The sequence below is a fragment of the Crocodylus siamensis genome, chromosome 1 (assembly GCF_052110815.1).
Source record: "Crocodylus siamensis isolate JL-2025a chromosome 1, ASM5211081v1, whole genome shotgun sequence".
NCBI classification, from domain to species: domain Eukaryota; kingdom Metazoa; phylum Chordata; order Crocodylia; family Crocodylidae; genus Crocodylus; species Crocodylus siamensis.
In genome coordinates this window covers 28646734-28665221 of record NC_143395.1, presented here as the reverse complement: position 1 = coordinate 28665221, position 18488 = coordinate 28646734, and the positions used below count along the sequence as shown (strand labels likewise).

The 18488-nt window shown below is 49.7% G+C and overlaps 1 long non-coding RNA gene and 1 pseudogene across 1 annotated transcript in view; both read left to right on the top strand.

The window, feature by feature from the left end:
- Nucleotides 1–473: 473 nt before the first annotated feature.
- LOC149872680 (histone H2A.J-like) lies at nucleotides 474–938 on the top strand (annotated as a pseudogene).
- A 10551-nt stretch (nucleotides 939–11489) lies between these two features.
- Nucleotides 11490–18488, top strand: part of LOC149872679 (uncharacterized) — an 80616-nt gene continuing 73617 nt past the window's right edge. Inside the window, exon 1 of the long non-coding RNA XR_016439788.1 lies at nucleotides 11490–12522. This is a non-coding gene — a long non-coding RNA (uncharacterized LOC149872679). The remainder of the gene's footprint in view (nucleotides 12523–18488) is intronic.

Here is an 18488-nt window from a genome sequence, read left to right as displayed (position 1 = left end):
TGGTTCCACTGCAAACAGCCCCACCACGCCACCCATTGCTGGCACGGTGCAGTTTTAGGTCATGCCCAAGACCAAGAGTCTTCTAAGCATCCCTATGCGGTCTTGCCCTTACCTGCTAGACACCAGAGGTGCTCTGCCACAAGGTGCTAAAGTGCAGGGGCTGCCTGCCACTTAGCCCTCCACTGTAGCACTCTTGTGCCCCAGCCAACCCCTCTGCTGCCTTACACTGCCACCCAGAGCCTGGGGCTGACCGCCCAAGCCTGCTGCCAGCCTGGGGCTGCTTCACTCTTGCTCAAAGTGCTGCTGCCCTGGTCATGCATATAGACATTGTGCACAGGAGCATTCAACTCCCATGCAAACTGTGCTGGACTTTATTCCATCACCTTAATAGCATGTGCAGAAGTTCCCACTGGGTCAGGCCAAAACTGAGCTTTTCTTTCTGCAGAGGGGTGGCATCACTTAAGAGCAAAATCATGTCTGGCTATGGCAAGCAGGGAGGCAAGGTCCAGGCTAAGACCAAGTCTAGGTCTTCCTGGGCAGGCTACAGTTTCTTGTAGGCCGTATGCACGGTCTGCTTCACAAAGGCAATTATGCTGAGTGAGTGGGAGCTGGGGCACCAGTCTATTTGGCTGCAGTGATGAAATACCTGATGGCTGAAATCCTGGAATTGGCTGGGAATACTTCTTGGGAGAACAAGAAAACTCTCATTGTTTCCCTGCCACCTCCAGCTGACAGTCCGCAACAATGAGAAGCTGAGCAAGCTGCTGGGGGGAGTCACCATTGCTCAGGGTGGGGTCCTGCCTAACATCCAGGTGGTGCTGCTGTCTAAGAAAATTAGTGCCACAAACCCAAGGGCAATTGAGATCTGTGCAGATTCTGACCTAGATTTGGAAAGGTTCAATAACACAAAAACCTGGTGTCAAAGTGGCAGAGAGTAGAAGCTGCAAAGGAGAGTGAATTGGGTATAACCAGAGCTTTATGGCACTTTCTCAAAGGTGACATTTCCAGAGCACTCAGATGTCAGCTTAGAAGCTGGTTATACAAACTGGAGCCAAACTGCTGTCCTACTATACATAGTTTCCAGATTAGCTCCATTGTCGTGTGGGCATTTCTAATGACTGTTACATAATATCAATATATGTACACCACGTGCACAGAATTGTTAATGAAACAAATCAAACTCATTTGAAATCTGGCACAAATACCTGCTAACAATGAAAAGAAGACTTTTCAGTTGTTCATTTTCTAATATATGTATAGGATAGAGATCCATTTTTATGTAGCGTGACCACAAGAGGAACAGTATGAAACCACTTTTGCTATTCAGCCCCCTGAGTACCCTGCCAGCCAGGGCTGCTCTGACTCATCTCAACATGTTGCAGTCACAGGTGCATATTCAAAAGGTGCATTTGGGAACAATAAACTCCAATGCAAATTAATTGCACCTGTGTATATTCCCAGAGACTCCAGAATTTTAGAAATGCTAGGGACCAGTCAAATTGATAGGTCCTTCCAAGGATTCTGGCAACCTTTGAATTGGGATTGAGGTTGGCAAAGATGATCTGTATGCTTCTTTAAATATGTCTACATTACTTCTCTGGTGCTTCTGGGACACACCTCTTGAGTTTTCCCCATCTATTCAGTTCTGCTGTTCTGTGCACACCAACCTGGAAAACAAGTGGCGAAGTCATGCTAGTGGTAACCCCCACTGCTCTTGAGATCCTTATCTCCAACATGCTTGACAACAAGGGCAGAAGGATGTTTCTACCTTGGATTCTCCACATCACTTCCAGGTGTGGATCATGTTCCAGAGTGACATAGCTACTCAGGATACCCATTGCAGTCTCTCAGAAACAGAGAGCTGTGTTCATCTGACAGGGTTTTCTTTGAGAGCAATTTGCCTCGGCTCTTGGAACTGGCTTTGTGTGACAGAATATAACAGACTGATTTCAACAAGTGTATACAAGTGAAAAACCTAATAAAGGAGAAGGCATCATCCGTCCTATCCAGGAGACTATGCATGCCTTCATTTCTCAAACCAGTCTATATTAAACTCTGTGGGCACAAGTTCTCCTGCGATCTACCCTGCTGGGTTTTATTCTTGAAACCAATTACAAACAGAACAATTTATTTTTTTCTTCACTCCCTTGGGATGATGATTTGGGTTTTTGTGGGTGGCAGAAATGCTCATGCTGCCTAAAAAGCGCAAGATCTTATTATACTTTTAAAATGACCCTGTCATTTTGTGGGATTGCCCGCAAAAGAAACACAAAAGGCTTTGCAGAATTCCAGCTTAAAATTGTCAGGGCAGAAGGCCATAATTCAGCAGTATTTTTTATATGCTTCAGTAATTGTTAGTGCTGGTGTTTTCATTTTTAAAGTGCAGCACAGCTCCTATGCTTAGCTATTGCTCAAGTAAATGATGCTTGAGTTAGAAAATCCATCCATAATTTTTCTTATACACATTTTTAAAAGCTCAAAACTTTTAAGTCTTCATTTCAGTTGATGCTGTTATAAGCCAGCAGGGTGCAGTCTGTGAACACATATTAAACTATATTGAATTGTCTGCTTTGTCAATATTTTATATAAAAAATGTGTGAACAAATCAGATTTATATCTTGCACTCTTAAAGCTGAAGTTGTGAGGCACACAGTTAATTGTAATGTACAAGCTCTAACAATGTTTTGATGGGGTTGGGGAGTGGGTTGGTAATATCTTTTGTTGGACTGATCAACTGCATATTTGAGAGAGATGTTAGACATATTAAAAAAAAACACTTTTTGCATATGTCATAGCTACAACACTCCAGCGGTACTAATGTCATGTTGGACATTGCAAACTTACACCAAGACCTCTTCTAATTTCAGAGTGACATGTTCCATTGTGGTTCTGACTATGGAGAACGTGCTGACCTTTTCAGAAAGGCAAAAATACTATACATTTCACCTTCCAGAGAGCCTGATGCATGCAGAGAGAAGCTGATGTTATTAAAAGCAGAAAAACATGCAGATAAGTAGTCCTTTTTAACTTTAAGACAGCCTTCTCAAAAAGCTCTGAGGTAGCCAGAACTGGAGATACTAAACAGGTCATTCATTGGTTACTGCCATTCAGTCCTTTAGATATTACTGGACTGAGAGATGCCATAACCAGTAGCATCACAATGAGTAGGTGAGTAGGGCACAAGTCCAGGTTGCTGCCTAAGATAAGAGGGGCAGTTGTGCCAAAATGTACCTAAGCAAATGTCTCACACTCCCATTTCCCCATCCTCCCACCCGCATCCTACAGCTGCCCTGCAGTGCCTCTGACTGGTACCAGGGAGGGCAGAGAACCAGGAGCAGTGCCAAGAATTGGTGTTTAAATAGCTGCCTGACACACATCAGTGGCAAAAAAAGGAAGTGACATCTCCCCTTTCAGCAGCAAAGCTCCAGCTGTGCCCCACACAATGCGCTGTCACCACTGAGAGTGCTGATCTTGCCAGTTATCTCTTTGGATATGACTGAGTCAGAAAAGTGGACCTCAAAGGGACAGGCAAAGGAATACGCAAAATAAATTAGTTCCTTGCATATTTTTTGAGGCCTGAGGATTGTGTATCACAACCTTACCAATGCCAAAATCAAGTTTGAACTTTTTCTTAAAGGTGAATTAGCCATTCCTACAATGTTCCTGTCCATGTCACCTGAGATCAGGCAACTTTCCATGGTCTCCTAAGTAGTGGGGTAGCTTATAGGTTTAATTAGACAGAACCCATTTGGGACGCTTGTGAGATGCAAATCAAGCTTCCCTTGGCCAAGAAATCCTTCTTCCTCATCTTCCACATCCCTTTGTCCCATCCTCTCAAGTGTACATGGGAAGTTGTGTTGTTATGGATTTGGGGTAATTTAGGCTTGTTTACCTTCCTACCACCACCCTGCTTGTATATCCATCAGATCAAGTGACTGCTGTTCTTCCATTTTCTTCAGAACTGACTAAGCTTAGGTGGTGCAGGATAGCACATGTGCCTACTTTAGCTTCACTCACTTGCAGCATAGTGAGTAATGCTTCCTCTTCCCATTGCCTGAGAGATGGTCTTTAGGACATTGGGACAGCTGCTGTTTTAGGAAGAGTAGCTTTCAGAAGATGCTGAAGATTTCCACTATTTGACCTGATCAGAAACAGCTAAGAGGAGAGTGGGCAGCTTAGGCAAGGGCAATGAAGGGACACAACAAGATCCATCATTCAAGATTCAATGTTTAGCATCATCACTTCATTCTGGAAATCTTTGTCCACCCTGCTGTGGCAGTGAAGTAAACCACTCCCTGCCACCAGTCTCCCCATGGCTTATGAGTCTTCAAGGAAGGGAGAAGTCTGTCAGAACAGAAGTCTGGAGGTTAAAATGCAGGGCCAATGCAGAGCCAAACAAGCAGAGCTGCTGGCACTTCTGATCAAAGTAACTAGATTTTTGGGCCAGCTTGCAGTGGCACTTAAGGCGAGAGATGTAGTAGTCATGGGTGATTTTAATTACCCAGACATCTGCTGGGAGGAACAGTCAGCCAGGATGGACCATTCCAGGAGGTTCCTAGCTGAGATACAGGACCTCCACTTAATCCAGGAGGTGCACAGTCCTACCAGACAGAGGAAACGTCCTGTTGGACCTGGTCCTGGCCACAGGCGATGACCTGGTAAGGGGCCTCCAGGTTCTTGACCACCTGGGCGATAGCGATCATCACTTGCTGGAATTCATCATCCAGCACAGAGTGTCAAGGGCCTGCAGAAAGATGGTAGCCCTAGACTTCAGGAGGGCCAACTTCAACACGTTGAGGAGACTAGTGGGTGAGGCACTGGGGTCCTTCTAGGCAGGGGAACTCATTGTCCAGGACGAGTGGTCGTTCTTTAAGGAAATGATACTCAGGGCCCAAGGGAAGTCCATCCCAACAAGAAGCAAGAGGGGCAAGAGTGCCCAAAAGCCCCCTGGCTTACCAAGGGTGTCTGGGAATACTTGCTTACCAAAAAGGCGGTGTACACCCAGTGGAAAAGGGGTGCTATCTCCAAAGAGGAGTATAACTCCCCTGCTCGGGCCTGTAGGGGGGCTGTCAGGAAAGCTAAGGTGGACATAGAGCTAGGACTAACATCCAAGATCAAGGATAATAAAAAGTCCTTTTTCAAATATATAGGGAGGATGAAGAAGGCACCAGGTAATGTGGGGCCCCTGCAAGATCCTCTGGGCAATCTGGTGGTTGCGCCAGAGGAGAAAGCGGAACTCTTTAACCAATTCTTCACCTCCATTTTCTTGTGCAGGGACTGGGACTTCCCCGCTGTGATGCAAGACAGACTCAAGGGGAATGCCTCCAGACCTCAGGTTGGGGAGGACCGGGTTAGAGAGCTTCTGGAGGGGCTGGACGTGTTCAAGTTAGCGGGTCCAGATGCTCTCCACCCCAAAGTGTTGAGGGAGGTAGCTGGGGTTATTGCAGGGCCCTTGGCATGTCTTTACGAGCACTCATGGTGCTTGGGCCAGGTGCCAGATGACTGGAAGATAGCTAACGTGGTCCCCATCTTCAAAAAAAGGGAAGAGAGAGGACCCGGGCAACTATAGGCCCGTCAGTCTTACCTCTATCCTTGGGAAACTCTTTGAGAAGATCCTCCAGGAGCACATCTGTGATGGGCTGGCTTCGGGGATGATGCTTAAGGGCAACCAGCATGGTTTCATTAGGGGCAGGTCATGTCAGACCAACCTGATTGCCTTTTATGATCAGGTCACAAAGGCAATGGATGCCAGGTGTCGCAGTAGACGTAGTCTTTCTAGACTTCAGCAAGACATTTGATACCGTCTCCCACCCCATCCTCATTAAAAAAACTAGGCGACTGTGGCATTGATGCCTACAGTCAGATGGATTGCAGATTGGCTCAAGGGTCGTACTCAGAGGGTGGTGGTGGACGGGTCATATTTAACCTGGGGAGGAAGTGGGCAGTGGAGTCCCCCAGGGCTCGGCCCTTGGGCCTGTGCTGTTCAATTTCTTCATCAGCGATTTGGACGACAGGGTGAAATGCAACCTATTTAAATACGCTGATGATACCAAAATTTGGGGTGAGGTGAGCACACTAGTAGGGAGGGAAAGATTGCAGCAAGATCTGGATAGGTTACAGGGTGGACTAACATAAACAGGATGCGTTTCAATACTGACAAGCGCAGGGTGCTGCACTTAGGCAGTAGTAACCAGCAGCACACTTATAGAATGGGAAACTCCCTTCTTGAGAGCACAGAAGCAGAAAGGGATCTTGGAGTCATTATTGACTCCAAGATGAACATGGGCCGACAATGCGAGGTCACGGTTGGCAGGGCTAACTGGACCTTGTCGTGCATCCACAGGTGCATTTCAAGTAGAGGATCCTCCCCCTCTATGCAACACTGGTCAGGCCACAGCTGGAGTACTGCGTCCAGTTCTGTGCGCCCCATTTCAGGAGGGATGTGGACAACATTGAAAGGGTCCAGAGGAGGGCCACCTGCATGATCCAGGGACTACAGGGCAGACCAGTTAGGGTGGCTAGGAGCTGGAACCAACTTCCTAGGGAAGTGGTGCTGGCTCTTACCCTGGGGATCTTTAAGAAGAGGCTTAATGACTACCTGGCTGGACTCATTTGAGTCCAGTCTTTTCTCCCGCGCAGGCAGGCAACTGTCTTTTGCAATATACTCCAGTAAAGACATCCCACCCTTTTCCAAGAGTGAGGTTCCTTGGCCACTGCCTCTATGAAACAGACAAGTTTGCACCACACTGAATCTGTGTTTTCTTTCCCCGATTCCTGCATTTCACACCTGAGAGAGTTAGTTCAAGGCCTTCTACCCATCATGTGGTCTGTCCATTAATCTCTCTTTCCCTTCGTTTTATGTAAGCTCTTCTGCAACACAAAGGAAGCTCAGAAAGGTGTAATGGTACAAACAAAAACTCCTGGAAAATGCACAGAATGCAAATTTTAGGAGCCTTGGTCCAAAACAGACCCAGAAAACCCCCATTTCAGGGGCTACAAAACTTCCTGTGCACCTACATTCAGACCTAAAGCTAGGCTTCTGCACAAGCACAGGACCTTCCTGGGATGAGCAGCTAGGTACCTAATTCCTGGCTAAGCTCCACTGTGATCCAGGTTTGAAGCAAAGTGGTGCTTAAACTCTTCCTAACTCCCTGGAGGGGCCTGATTCAGTAGGATTCCTCAGGGCACATCTAATGTGAGCTGACAGCATTAAATTCAGTAGCAATCATGGTCACTTTCACTCAAAAAAGGGATATGGTGGGATGGCCCACGCTCTGTATAACAGCGTACTGGCTAGCACACTTCCCTGTAAATGAAGAACCATCAATTCTAGGTCCTCACTAGCCTAGGGCACTGGGCAGGCCATACCTGATGAACTGCCCTATTCTGTTTCCTTGATTTGCCCTGCTCAGCGCTGGTGCTTTATTTTACCTATGCTGGAAATGCCTAAGGGACCTTTCTGGATTTTGCCCTTCCCACATAACAACTTAAAAACAATTTATGGGGTACTTCATCCTGGAGGCTTTATACATGCTGTGCCAGCCATTAGCCCTTGGCATCATGACAAGGGTACACAGCCTCAGATCATTTTAAACCTTGGAAAAACAAATAGCAGCAGTCACTAAGCCTATGTCTATCCTACAGTTTTCTGCCAGTATAGGTGGGGTCAGCTTTACAGAGAGGTATGATCCTGAACTGATGGAACTATTTCAGCAGAAGTGCAGATGCCATCAAGCCTGCACTCTTACTTCTGCAGCTTGTCTCACTTGTGGGGGCTGGTGTTCTCATACCAATATACCAGCCAGTGCAAAGATGGCTAAAGAACAGCTTCTTTCACTTGTGGCTTTTGCATGAGGACCTGGACCTTATATTCCACGCATTTGTCCTTTTGTCTGGACCTTTTAATCTCCTCCTAAGTATGGAAGTCACATAGGAGCTGCAAGTGATCCACAGTGCAATATCCTGGTTTATAGGTGAAATGATCTGAGCACTGGCTTTCTCTTTCCCAGAGTAGCTTTCACTGCAATTATAACCCAGACAAAGCACCTATATACTGCACTGATAGCTTCTTGATAAACGCAGAGTATGTCCCTTTGCAAATGGAACTGATGTCATTGTTGTCTCAATATAAACAACAATCATTATCACTCTCAGTCATTAGTAGGGATCCGGGTTTTCCCCATGGGAAAAAGGTATGGATTTTTCCACTTTGCCAGAGGAAACCATGGATTTCTCATTTTGCCGGAGAAACCCATGGATTTTGCTGTTTTGCAAAGAGTTCTCTGCAAGCTGGCAGAGTTCCAGTCTACAAGGGGCTGGGAGAGTGGGAGGAGGGTAATCAGGCAGGGGGTGCCATGTGCATGTGCGTGCTCACACATGCACATGGCTGCCAGGCAGCCTGGAGAGTAGCTCCCACAGGTAAGCCGGGGGAAGGAGAGGGAGACGGAGGGAGGGAGTTGGGCAGGGCTGGGGCTGCTGGCACACAGTTGGGTGATACATGGGGCTTGGGATCTGGGGCCAGAATTCAGGGCCTCAGCAGGCAGCAGGATGGGGCTGCTCCCCCCTGCAGGGGGTGGGGCCAGCTCCTTGCTGCTGTGCACACTCCCAGAGGGGCAGGAGGGACCGGTGCCACCGATTTGTTCATGGGGTGGACCGGGCATAGGCTGCCCACTACAGGTTTGGGCTTCCATCCTGCTGCCCTCCTTTGGGGCCTCTGTAGGCCAGTGGATGCGACTTGGTGCTGCAGGGCAAAGTGTGGTTGCACAGGAAAGCTGCCTGCTACTGCAAGCTCCATACGGCCCTAAAGACACGTCCCTTGCATGCACGGCAGCAGTGAGGGGCAAAACCCCAGGCTGCCACGCACACATCGCCAGGGCAGCATGGAGCTCGCAGTGGCAGGCAGCTTTCCAGTGTAACCACTTTGCCCTGCAGTACCATGTTGTACCAACCAGGCTGCAGAGGGCCCAGGGGAGGCCAGCAGGTCAGAAGCCTGAGCCCACAGTGGGCAGCCCATGCCTGCCCACACCCCACGCACAGATCTGAGGGGCACAGGCCCCGCCCCCCGTACCCCAGGAGTGTGCATAGTAAGCAGGTAGCAGGTGAAGATGGGCTCTGCTCTACTGCAGCGGCTGCCGCCTCCTGCTGGGGGTAGTGGGCTTTGAACCCGGGTCCTTGGCCCTATAGCCTTAGTAGCTATGGGGCTCCTCTGGCAGTGCTGGGGGGGGGCAGGGGGCTCTGGGGGGGGAGTAAGGGGAGCAAGCAGGGCCAGGGGGCTTTGAGGGGGATTGAGGGGCACTGGTAGGACCAGGGGTTGTTGTGGGGAGGAGGAGTGAGGGTCACCAGCAGGCCCAGCTGGGGGCTTGGGTGGGGGTGGGGCTGGTGAGAGGCCTTTTATTTAATCATGGATTTGGGGGGTTCTAATCAGAAAATTTATGACTTTTTATTAGGGAAAACTAGGCTCCCTAGTCATTAGGTGAGAGTTGCCAGTAAAGTGCCCAAGGGTGCCCCAGTATACTTTGACTTCGGGCTTTTCTTTCCAAAACATTTTACAAGCTACAGGCCCAGAATGTGATGGAACTGCAAAAGCTTCTGGGTCAGAATATGGAGCCAGTTGATGAACAGCCCATTGTAAGGCAAGGGAGAGACTGACATGGGGGCAGACCTCTTTTCTTTATGTAAAGGATCTTAGTTTCTTTAAACTTCATAAAGAGAAACTAAAAATTGAAGACCTGATGTTAGATTGTACCTCTGGCTCCTTTCACTTTGCTGATGAAGAGGCTGGGTAAAATGGCCTGCTCTCTTTACTGAGCAATCCCCCCATCCCACTGCTCTCCCAGTGATGTAGAGTACTTGTCATCCCAGCCTAGGTGCTCTGTCAAGGGCCTGCCTGGAGCACACTCTGCTCTTTTTAGTGTCACTGCTGAAACAGTTTATGGCTCAGACTGCAGCAGCATATAAGGCACAGTAGTGTACAAAGGTAGGAACTATGACTCACTTCATTTTACACATGGAAAAACAGATGCAGAGGGGAATATTTTGACCAACAAGATCTCTGTGCTTATGCACACACACTGGCTTGCTGTTAACTGATAATCTCCTGGGGAAATGTAAAAAGTGTTATTCTTTTCTTTTGTTTGAATAAAATGGAGTTTTCTTGCCATTTTAAACACAACAAAACAAAACCCCACCAAGCTCTTGAATGACACACAATCCCTTCCTGACTTCTTTTCAGGCGTGGTGTCATGGCAACAGGAAGAATTTAAAATTAATCATAATCCAGACAAGATGGCCTCTACTTATATTAGATGTTGGTTTTATCCCAGCCTTGTGATTTTATTTTTGCCAAAGCGAGATCAATGGAATTCTTTGCTGCTAAGGATTTTTTTTCCACAGAGGATAAGTCTTGTGGTCACTGATTTGAGCATGCAGCAAACTGTCAATGGAAATTATGACATAGAATAAGTAAAATGACTCAAGACAAACCAAGATTAAAAAGGAAAAGCATGAAAAAGCAGAAAATGATTAAGACAAGCTAATCTTGTTAAACTTTAGTAAACCCAGTGGATGAAACAAAATATGTGATTTTGCTAGGAACAGCACATTGAATGTTTCTATGAACAGTTTACTTATGAGATTTTATTCATGTGCATGTTAATCAGATAATATATATATCATCTTAGAAATAATTTTTGTATTGCATCTAGGTCAGATGATGGTCTTAAAAACACATTGAGGTTGCATTGCCATCAGCAGTAGTGGTGATCCCTCATAGTCAAGGATGATCACTCCCATGGGTCAAGTAAAGGGTTGTAGATGAGTCCATTGAAGGCTAAGGCTGATCCTAGAGCAGAAGTTGGCAAGTTATTTTGGCTGGAGAGCCACTTAATGAGTTTCGATGAGCAGTCAAGGGGCACATGGGTAGCCCTGCCCCTTGACAGTTGCCATCTTGGAACCAGGAAAAAAACAAATCATACACTAAAAAGTCAAACACCTATTATAACATACCTTAATTTTATTACCAAAAAAAATTGTCACGATTTGTGTTTGCATACTGTATATAGAGGGGATTGCATCATAACTCAGAAATAAAGTCTTAGTCTTGAATATCGTGTGGGAGGTGTGGGGTGTGGTTAGGGGTGGAAGTGTGTGTATGGTGGGGTGTGTGGGAGGGGTGGGGTGTATGGTGTGGTGTGGCAGGTGGGGGGGCTGTGAGGGGGTGTAGCTGTGTGTGTGGGAGGACATAGAGTATGTTGGGGGGTTATATGTAGGGGGTGTGGGGGTAGGGTGTGTGTGTGTGAGGTTTGTGGGGTGTGAGGGAAGGTGGGGAGGAGTGGGAACTCCCCACACACTCCCCCACATGGCAAGAAACCCCCACTGCCAGCAGCAGCAGGCAGGGGCACTTGGGAAACTTGTTCCCCATGGAAGCACTGGTGCCCAGCAGTGCATTGCTCCGGACAGAGCTGTGCATGGGGGTGAAGAGCTCAGTCAGCTCAGCCTGCCTTTATCGAGGGGGCTCCATGCTGCACGCCTGCAGCTACCACACTTCCCCCTGTTGCTCAGGTCCCAGGACATTGCCAGAAGTGGAGGGGAGCCCCTCTCTTGGCCCATGCTTCCCTGCAGAGTCCCAGGACCTGTGCAGCAGGAGGTAGGGAAGGCAGTCAGTTCCAACATGGGGCTTCCCCAGGTGCTGTGCAAGTGTTGGAGCTGCAGGTGCATGGCACGGAGCCCCACTCTCTCCCCCCGCACACACACACTCTCCCTCACACCCACACCCTGTCGAGCTGAACTCCATGCTCCTGCTGCCCCCTGGGCACAAGGTCTGCACTACCAGTAGCCCCAGCCCCACTGTCTCTGCATCTCTGCCCCTGCCCCTGCTGCTTCCCTACTTGCTGCCCAGAGATAAGTAGGATGCCAGGAAAAGAAAGCAGACCCCCTCAGGGAAGCTGCAGCAGCCTTGCCCAGAAGCTGCTGCTGGCTGGGTTGGGCCCTTCTGCCCAGGAGGGTGTGAACAAGGTGAACAAGGGGATATGTTGGGGGGGTTGGTATTTGAGCATATTGCTCCCACCCTTATGGGCAGAAGGGCTGGGTGGGGTACAATTTGTTGGTGGGTACACACAGACCAGATGGAAGTGCCTGGCAGGTCAGATCTGGTCCATGGGCAGTATTTTGCCTGCCCCTGTCCTAGAGCCACAGACTGTCTGGCAGACACCACAGGGAGTGGCTAAAGGGAAGGTTAAACTGTGTATTTCTCATTCATGTTTCCTTTCTTCCATTTATTTTATTTTTCTCCCTCTAGGGCAAGATGGTTTTCCTCAAAGTAAAATGCATCTTCTCTCACAAGGTGTTGCCATGTAGCCCTGTCATAGAATCATATAAAATTAGGATTGGAAGGGGCCTCAGGAAGTCATCTAGTCCAACCTCCTGCTCAAAGCAGGACCATCCCCAACTAGATCATCACAGCCACAGCTTTGTTTAGCCAGGTTTTGAAAACCTCTATGGATGGAGCTTCTAGCCCCTCTCCAGGTAACCTGTTCCAGTGTTTTATTACCCTCCTAGTAGGGAAATTCTTCCTAATATTGACCTAAATATCGCTTGCTGCAACTTGAGACCATTGCTCTTTGTTCTCTCCTTGTCTAATTTTTCCCAATTTGTAGTGTCAGTGACACACTTCTTAATGTTTGCCTTGAGGTTGTTCTTGAAGCATTTCCTTGTTCTTGGCTGAGTTGGAAGTATAGCATTTGTTTTGGTAAACGTACATCAGACATGTGCACACAGTGCCTTGCCCACCACAGCTACTTGACAAAATCCCAGTTTGATTTCAGAATGTATTCATTTTTTCTTCAGCAGTGGATTGCTCAAGATTCAAGGTGTGCATGTGTTGCAATATATAGGTTCTGTGCTAAATCTAAGGGGGGCGTGTGTTTGTTTATATTTCATTAAAAATAAATTTAAAGCTCTTGTTAGAGCATAGGGAGTACTCTGGTATATTTTGAACTGGCAAAATCCAGTATTGCTAATCCTAACCATTTGAAGCAAATGAGCTAGGCTCCCCAGAACATCATAAGAATGGAACAAGGTTCACAAGATTTTTAAAATAATGTTTTTGCAGATCTGTATTTTTGCCTTCTTGATTTTTAAGCCAATAGGGTTCATGGTTTTAGGCTTTTCTTCAACACAGTATTTATTTTAAAACAAAACCAAATTAAAACCAGAAACCCTCCCATCATGTCATGCCATAAAGATGTCACATCCCCACAAGCAGGGGCATGTGGTTGCCACGGGGAAAAATCAGTGGCACAAATTCATGCCGCTGTTCTTTCCCTAGCGCACGCCCCTGCACGTGGGATTAGCGCAGGAAAATGGCGCTCTAAGTGGGGATGTGGTAAATTAGATGCATTATTCCAGGCAGAGCTCCAGGCAGCATTCATATCAGATACCCTTTCTGTCTCATTACCTTCCATAATTCTAACTCCATCTTGGGTGTGTCTACACGTGCAAGTGCTCCTGGGTGAGTTTACTGTAGAGTAATTTTCTGTAGTAAGCAGATACTTGTCCGGGAAGTGGGAGAAGATTTGCTGAGCATGGCAGCAGTCTGCTCCTGCCCCCACCAGCTGTGCACTGGTGCCTTGCAGTAGCCAGGCGGAGCTCTAGGCACCCCCCAGGTGCTATCCCAGGGGCTGGCAAGAAGCACAAGGCCAGGAGACAGCTGTATCCTTGTGGGAGCTGGGAGATTGCTGCTGGGGTGAGCTTTACCACCATATGTAGTGGTAAATAGAATATAGACAATATCCCCCTGCCTCAGCAGCAGGGAGCTCCTGGCTCCAACTCCCTAGTTGGGGGCAGGGGACTTGGAAAGAGCTGCAGGGGAGGATTAGGTCCCAGCCCCCTACCCTGCTTCACCGGTGGGGCAGCTAGCAGTGAGCTAACTGCTAGCTGCCCCACCACAGATCCAAGCAGGAGGCTAGAACCTGCCTCACCCCTGCAGATCTTTCCAAGCCCTGTGCCTCAATTGCCCAGTTGGAGCATAGGGCTGTGTCCTGCCTCTGACTGAGACAGTTCAACCAACACTGGTGCACCCTCACCACCTACCTCGAGTTTGCTGAGGGCAACCTTCCCCAGGTCATCATTGCAGCCTATGTGCTGCTTAAGATCTGCGAGGCCCAGGGGTAGCTCTTCCATGAGGCCTGAGCAAAGGAGCTGCAGCGGGCAGAGAAGGTACAGTGGGAGGAACACCTGCAGCAGCAGCAACAACAGGCCTCCTGCCAACACCCTGGGTAACCCACACAGCCACCACCAGGGGCCAGGCCACCGGGAGCACGAGTCTCTGGCTGACCACCTCCTCCTGCTGAGCACAGCCCTTCCCCCCAAACCCCAGCACCACTCTCACTGCAGACCTGTCTCAGAAGAATAACAGTTTTTATTCCCTTCACATCAAATAGACACCCCCCACTCCCTCCCCAGTAAACAGACCCCTGCCCCCTCCCTCCCCAACAAACCAGCCAGTCTACCACCCACCAACAATAAAACATCCTCTTCCCTGTGCAAAATATTACAAAGTACTTTGTGTGCTGCCCTGGGGTAGGGTGGGGCATCAGGTGGGGGCACCTGGGAGCAGAGCCCAGGGACAGGTGCCCAGAACCCCGGCCTCTGACTGCTTCCCTGTGGGTGTGGATGCTGTGGCATGTCCAACAGGTTGGGGGTCGCCCAGGGACAACAGCAGCAGTAGTCCCCCAGCACAGGTGGCTCTGTCTCTGGCAGCTGGTGTCCAGGGCCAGCATGTGGTCCTGGTCCCACTGCAGGTAGCTCTGGCTCTGCACCAGTTGGGGGGACTGTGTGGCAGAGCACCCGGGGAAAGAGCAGGCTCCTGGCAGCTAGTGGCAGTTCAGGACTTCCTTCCAGCCCCATGGGGGTGGGGGCTACTGCTGGAAGGCAGGAGGCTGCCAGGTGGGGCTAGAGTCAGGGGCCAGGCAGAAAGTGGCCATGGCATAAAAGCGACTACCGTGGCCAAAACAGTGTCCAGCATCTGGCGGTTGTCATGCATGGCCTGCACTGCCCAGACCAGGATGGTGTTCTGCTCCCACAGCTCCTCCAGCTGTTCATGCTCCAGGGCCAGAAGCTGCGCTTGGAACTCCCGGTCCAACCTGTCCCATGCCTCCTTGCAGATGATGTGCTCTGCCCTCCAGGTCCATGAGTTCTGCAGCTGGCCCTCCAATGCTGCCAGTAGCTGGTCCAGGAAGATGGCACATTGCTGTGTTTGCCTCTGGCAGAGCTGATGCATTATCAAGGCCCCGGCTGTGAGCAGCGGTGACCTTGAGGCTGCATTATGGCTGCCAAGGGTGGTCTCTCCCCCGTATGCAGCTGCAGGACCTGCAAAACTATGAGACAGAAGCTGTTTGTGAGAGTTTACAACATTTTTTCAATAAGTTGCTCTGTACCAGGCGTCATGTACTGTCCAGCCTCAGATTGGGGGTCAGGCATGCATGGGTGCCCAGGGACCATAGTAAGTCAGCTAGACATCCCTGGGCTTAAGGGGGTGCCAGCTGAGCCACCCCCCATCCCCGCACACTCCCCAAGGTCCAGCAGGCTACTGGGTGTTGGTCACAGGCAGCCTGCCTCCCCCGCCCCATTCCCAGGGCAGGACAGGACAGGCCCCTGGCGGCACCTGCTACCACGGTTCCAGACCCGACTTTCCCCTCTCCTCCTGCAGGCCAGCCACTTTCCTGTGCTGCTGCCCAGCCCACAGCACACAGGCTTGGTGGGCATAGGGCTCCTGGATGACTGAGATGAGAAGCTGTCCATGCTCTCACCCTCCATGCAAGGGGCCTCTCCAGGAAGGCACCCCAGGGTCCCCTGCCCCATGCCAGCACTGCACCCCAAGTGTGCCCCTTCTTCATGTGTCTTGGGCACTGTACAAGGAGCTGTTTGCATGGACTGATAGATGCCTGGCCCACTACACCCTACTGCTGATCACCACGGTGCCCCAGACACACCTGCAAACCTGGCACAGGATCCTGAGTTTTGATGGTGCAGGGGGCAAGTCTGGGCTGCCCTGCAACCTCTGCTACCACCTGGAAAGCTACCTGTGGCTGCACTACAGGTCCCTGTTCCCCACAGCTGAAAAGCACATTGCTTCTGACATTGGCACGTTCCTTGTGTTGTGAAAGGTCTGTGCTCATGTAGCTGCAGGGGCATGGCTTGCTCAATAAAGTTCTGCACTGTCTTCTGCTTCTTTGCATGCTGTGGTGGGGGAACCTGGGGCCAAGGGAGTGCAGCCCAGCTGGATGGGGAGGGGCAGAGAGGGCCTTCCCTACTATTGAAGGGCTTACCTTATGGCCGGGGCTGGCATGGCCGGAGACTCTGCTCCCTGCTTAGGTCCGTGCCTTGGCTGGTGGCAGTGGCGTGCAGCTCTGGGTGGTGTCCTCAGATGGCAGGTCATAGTGTGCAGGTGCCTGGCTGGGGGTCCCCCTTGGGGAGGACTGGCACTGCTGGTGGCCGGCGGTGTCATGGCAAGCCATGCCTCATGTCTGGCCCTGGGGCTGCAGACCTATCAAGGCAGGCACTAGCCCAGGCTCCCCAAGCTGCTGGTGGAGACTGCAGATGGGGAGGTTGGCAGAATGGGCTGCTGGATGCCTAAGGAGCCCTCCCTCAGTAAAGGGTCACCAGACCAGGGCAGGGGCTCAGGCAGGCCACCTGTACTACTATAAACAGTATGGCTGCAGCCTGGCTACGGGGGCACAAGGATCGCTATCAGTTGCCACAGAAAGGGCACAGACTTGCTGGCATTCCCGGACCAACAGTCATGGTTGGTCACGGTGACCCACTGTGCCTACAAGTATAAAAGCACGGTGACCCACTGTGCTTTTATGTAGCATTGCCATGCCAACCAGTTGTGCCTGCACTCCTGCATCCAGCCTGACAGCCTCTTATAGACATGGGCATTGGAACCCCCCCCCACATGAACTGGCGCTCCGCCTCTGCCTTGCCCCACAGTGCTAGAAGGTCACCAGTCTCCTCTTCCAACCAGTTGGGACCTTGGATGGCAGGCACAGGTGTGAGTACAGGCATGGGCGAGGAGGATGCCTTCAGGGATCCTGCACCAGCTTTCTGGGCCTCCATGCAGCTGTCCCTATGCTGCCAGGCCTGGGCATCTTCCTGCAGTGCCCAGTGCTGGGGCACGGCATGGGATTGGCTGCTGAGCAGCACAGGTAATGCCCTGCAGTACCTGAAAGCTCCAGGCAGGATGTTGGGGGTGGGCTGTGGGCAGGTGGAGCAGGTGGGCCTGAGGGCTCCCAGACCTGATAGGAGGCTGCAGCAGCCTGCAGGCCTGGATGGCAAAGGCCTGGCAGGCACGTGGTACCAGGCAACAGTGCTGGGGTACAGACAGGCTGGTGAGGCTAGCCTGTAGCCTGCCTAGGGGGACTCAGGGATTGGAGTGGCCTCAGACTGCCTGCTGGTGTGCCCCAGGGCTCAAAATACCTGCAGGCTTCTAAGGGCCTAAGCAGAGGCTGCCACAGAGGAACCCTGGGGCTAGACTGACACTGGCCCCCTAGTGGCAGGGCTGACCTGAGAGCAAATTTGCTCCTGGGTTGTGTCTACATGTACGTAACTGTCCAGTCACTAATTTGCAGGTAGCAAATTTACTCGCAATTAGATATTTTTACTGCGTAGTAAGCATGTGCACACGTAGATATGCACTTTTACTAAACAGTAAACTACTGTGCAGTTAAGTATCTTGTGCAGCTGTGCCCGGTTTGTGTCTAGTCACCTGTAGATAGTTGTACAGACTTCCAACCCAGTTGCAGATCTAACCATAACAAAGTACAAATAAAAATTGTTTAGAATAATTTTAATTTTTCCTCTTGGAGATACCTTCAGCTTTATTACTATGAGAGGTTCCTGTTTCCATTTTCTCCCACATGGTTGCCCTTGAAACCTGTACAGGTGACAAATTCCCTCCCTACAAAAATTAGAGAAAGAAGCTTCTGGGCCAGGGAATGAAGGCCAGGAAATGAAGGACAAAACTGAAATTCTAAACCTCTGCATTGTGGTGCTAATTTTAGTAGCCCAAGAATTTACCATAATGAGAGAGAAGGCTTTTTTATTGTCCTTACATCACACTTCATGTTTTTGGGATGTGGGCTTATAATTGTAGTTGGCCAGGGATGCTCCTGGGTGTTGAAAATGTACCAAAATACTTTGAAACCTGTTCCTACATGTACAATAGTTTAAAATAAGTAACACAACATTCTCAGAATGTCTCTTTAGATTATTTTAACATTATGCTTTAGTTTGCAGCAATGTTTTAACTTTTCCCCTTGCTTATCCAGTTGAACCTGGAGGAAGAACATGCTAAGTCTGCTTTATGGGTGTTTATGTCCATTGCTGATAATTTTAGAATGGCCTGTTGTGAGGATCAAGTTTGCCAGTATTGTAGCAATCTGCCATCCATGGCCATGATTTGGGTACAGACAAATAATATAGATTTATTG